The 4,230-nt window shown below is 41.5% G+C and overlaps 1 protein-coding gene across 1 annotated transcript in view; it reads left to right on the forward strand.

Annotated features, from left to right (window-relative positions):
- The window catches only part of cfap299 (cilia and flagella associated protein 299), a 76,982-nt gene that overhangs the window by 17,960 nt on the left and 54,792 nt on the right, over window positions 1-4,230 (forward strand). The gene's annotated exons all lie outside the window — the stretch shown is intronic.

Here is a 4,230-nt window from a genome sequence, read left to right on the forward strand (position 1 = left end):
ACCCCCACACCCACTCCACAGACCATGAGAGCCTGCTGCCGGCCCTTCTCCCATCCATAAAACTCTGTTTACCAAACTCTAACGACCCTGTCCTGTGTGTGCTGTTCATATTGAACCAGTACAATAATTTATAAAAGGGCCTCACCTGAGGAGCCTTCAACGGGTTTATACAAATCTGAGGACAATTTATGACTCTTACCACTATATGTAGTTTATTTAACCTTGCACCAACACTTTGAATTTTCACAACATAAAGTGTATGATTAGTCTTAAAAATGAACTTGTTTAAGTTCTGGATTACCAGCATTGGTTATTTTTCAGTAACAATCAACAATCAATTTATAGTTTCTTCGTCTGGGGCCACTAGTAGACCTTCACTACTTGTGAAGGTCTTTGCAGACAGGTAAACAGGAACCGTATTTACCAACAGACATGTGCAAACATGTTGCACATGCCCAATGTAATATGAACAGAGCTGCTTTTGGACCGTATCTGAGCCTCTGTCGGTGTACCGCGACTCATCACCTGCAATAAGTGTAAGGGTCAGGTGTGTTGTCAGTCATCCTTGGTTACAAAGAATGGGTTTAGGGATGTGAAGCATCACCTTTCGGTTGAGGAAAGAGTCGTAATTTGGTACAGCTGTTGGAGAAGTACTAACCAGAAATGCCTGTAGTTGATATCAGGTAGACTGAGTGCGGAGAGCGTAGCGCTCCCTTGCGCATCCTTCTGGAAGACGTCACTGAGGTGGCCTGAAAGCTTTGCAGTGGTAAGGTAGCAGCCATGCATGAGGCTTATATTAAAATTCTGAAAGTTTTAAGGCTTCGTTGCCTGGAGGTGGAGGATTGCCTGTTGCTTCTACAATTGCTTTCTGGGCTTAGAGAAGTCTTGTGACAATGTAGGAATTCTTGAGCTGGGGCTTTTACTACCAGCTGTCCAGTCCTTGTTTATCTGTAGTGAAAGGTTTGGTTTCAATTCTCCACCCTGCGAATGCCTCATCACAGATTCTCTTTGTGGTTTCCATGGGCACAGTGCATCTGATCAGGTGCGAGTGTCCAGTTGGCTTCATCAGACCACGACCTCCAGCACACAGGTGTGAAGATGCCAGAAAATGGTCAGAAAATGAATCCTTTGTGTTGGGGAAGGAGCTCAATTATCTTTAAGATGGAGCATGAGATCAAAAGGCATAAAGGTGCAGCATCTGCAGTGATGCAGGCATCGTATTTCCTGCCGTGGGGAAGCTGGAGCTTTGAATATGAGCTTAACTCTCAGTTTACCAGTGTATTTATGCTCCAATTCTCAGCTAATGACCGAAACAATTACAAATAAAAGCAGATGAAACCAGTGTTCTTCAAAGAGGTCAGGCTTTGAGTGGGACCTTGGAGCTGATGTGCCTCCAGCTCAGTTGGTTTCGGCATCCAATCAGGATGTTGTGGACATGCCCAACTGGGAGGAGACCCCAGATTTGTGATAGTTGGATGGATTACATCCCTCACCAGGCCTGAAAACACCTTGGAATCTTTCTTCCAGGAAGAGCTCGAGATCGATGCTGAAAAGAAGAACTTTTGGGATAAGTTGCTTATCTTGCTGCCACCCCAACCTGCTGCCTACATGGGAATATAAATGTATAGATAAAAGGCTAGAAAAGCATTTTAATGTTTATTGCTTACACATCTGTCCCGTCAGAAGTCAAGCTTTGCTGATTGGGGAGCCCAGGGAGGTGTTTTTAAATCATGGGCAAAACCTGCATGCTTAATTAAACTTAGATGCACTGGGGAGAGATTTTAACCTCTGACCATGAAGCTGAATATTTTCACTACAAACCTTACTTTTAACACCGTCCTGTGTCTCTACTCACGGTTTATGATGAATGGAATGTGTACCGTTTGAGGGATTGTGCTCGGCATTGGTCTGCAGGGAGTGTTAGTGTTGACACACTTCAAATGATTCACTTCCAAGATGCTGGAGTACAGAGGAAAAAAAAAAAAAAAAAAGGAGTTTTGTTTGACCTCCATTTACCTGCCCCTGTGGGATTTGCAATTATGAGATCACATGAAGTGCATGGAGGGGAGTAGAGGTAGTAACACCAGAAGTTTCCCCACTGGATGTTCACTGTGTAAACAGTACCATGCAAAATCCCACTCTCTCTCTCTCTCAGTCCTTCATGACTTCAGCCGTTTGAGACGTATAACTGCAGCTTTTTCCACTCAAAGAAACCACCAGTGAAGCATGAGGCGATTTAAAGTATCTCTTCCTGTATACAGAAAAGGGAGCCAGAATAAAAACAAGCAAAATATCATGTTGTGTATTCCCAACATTGTTTTGCTGACAAGATATTTTCCCACCTCTTCTTAGTTTTCATCTCTTAAGAGCTTCCTCTGCTGAAAAACTGGACTGGGACGATGTTTATTTTCCTTTGAAGCCCACTCTGTTTAAAATTGGACCCACATTTGTGCACTTAATACCTCCTCTCTTTGAAACTGTTTAAGTAACAGGTAATCTTAATACAGTTCGACTAGGCTTGACCTCGTTGGTATATTTACATTACACAGATGTATTCCAGACAACATGTGCACATGTGTGGACATACAGTAAAACATGTGTCGTCTCTTGTTTCATCCATACGTTGCGTTCATTTTGTACTTCATGTATATTTTTTTAAATAATTTAATTGTAATTTGCCGGTTTGCATTGATGCATGTGGTATTTATACATAATGTTACACATGGTGTTTCCACAAAAACATCTGCTAAAAGTTGCAAACAACTTCAGGCAGTACGAAGAAGGCAGATGAAGTTTGCATTTCTTCCCTCTTATCTGTGCTGCACCTAAAATCCTCTTGATGAAAGTGTCAAATTACTCACGCTGATCTTCGATAAGGTTCAATAATAAGACCACCCTGCATCGTAAGGTATCTTTCACACTGTTCAGCGTGGGCCTTCTGAAGGACTATTGAAACAAATGACTCAAGCTCCCATCTGCCACGCTCCTCAAACCTGAGGATCAGTCCCACTAACACGTTCCAGCTTCTCATCTCTGCACACTTTTACTGCTCTCTAATGTAAAGCAGTCGCTGTCCAACAAGTGTTTTTCACTTTCTTTTCTCCTTTATATTTTATGTTTGTATTTTATTGTTGCTTTAGATATTTAAAGGTCCCATATTTTACACTTTTCCGGTGTTTTATTTGACGTTTTGATCCATAAGAAGATATATTTGTGATTCCAAGTACTAAAAACCATCTTTATGTAGTTTTACATCTCCTGTCTCAGGCTTCTCTCTGGAGCTCTAGTAGTAACAGGTTGGTGAGCCAATCAGAAGAGAGGAGGCTCTGAGCCTCTCTTCTGATTGGCTGACTGTTTTCTGAGTGATCCACTAAAAATATAGCAGATTTCAAGTAAAAACACTCAGAGAAACCATCCTGCAAAGTTGGATGGTGGGTCCAGGTGGACGGAGCTTGGTGACTGCTTTGTTGTGACATCACAAAGTTACAGGAAGCTCTAACAGCTCGTTTTAAGGCTCAGTTTCTGAATACAGGCTGTGTGCATTTCTCTGTGGACTGAGCGCTTTAATACTTTTACAGTATTAATATAGAACCTAGACCTGATCTATAATCAAAGTACACATGGACAGAGACCTTTATACTATATGGGACCTCCTAATAAATTTATCTTGCATGACATCAGCCAGTTTTCCTTCATCAAATTCCTTTGTCAAATCTGTAAAATAGGGAGATTTTTAACTAATTACAAATCTAATTGAGACACAAATTGCCTTGTTTGTTTTATTTGATCTAAAACCTTCACTGTTTTTGTTGTAAAGTCAACCAGAGTTTTCTTACATAGTCTCAAGTGTCACCTACTTAATTTATCATAAAGGGCTTCATCATTGTTGTGAAGGATTGGAAGGACACAAAAAAATCATCCATTTTAGCAACACAATGGACGAGGAGAAGAGAATACTTAAAGCTGAGTTATAGCATTCCTTTAAATGGATGACATATTCATTGTCATCTTCTGCCTTATTCATCAGAGAGGGGGAAGGGGGGGGGGTCACTCTTTTGTCCTCCTTTCATGTCACACTCAGCCTTTCAAGTCAGGTTGAAATTACACCTGTCAGTTAATATGCTTGTCAGGTTATTCTGTCTTTTCTGTCCGGCCCCGCACAGCGTCACAAAAGATTGATAGCAGACGTGACTCTTGATGAACGGAGCTCATCTTCCCTTTGTGTGTGCC

Source organism: Seriola lalandi, unplaced genomic scaffold, assembly GCF_002814215.2.
Source record: "Seriola lalandi dorsalis isolate HSWRI2012SDOR001 ecotype SW California unplaced genomic scaffold, Sedor1 jcf7180002054524, whole genome shotgun sequence".
Lineage (NCBI taxonomy): Eukaryota > Metazoa > Chordata > Actinopteri > Carangiformes > Carangidae > Seriola > Seriola lalandi.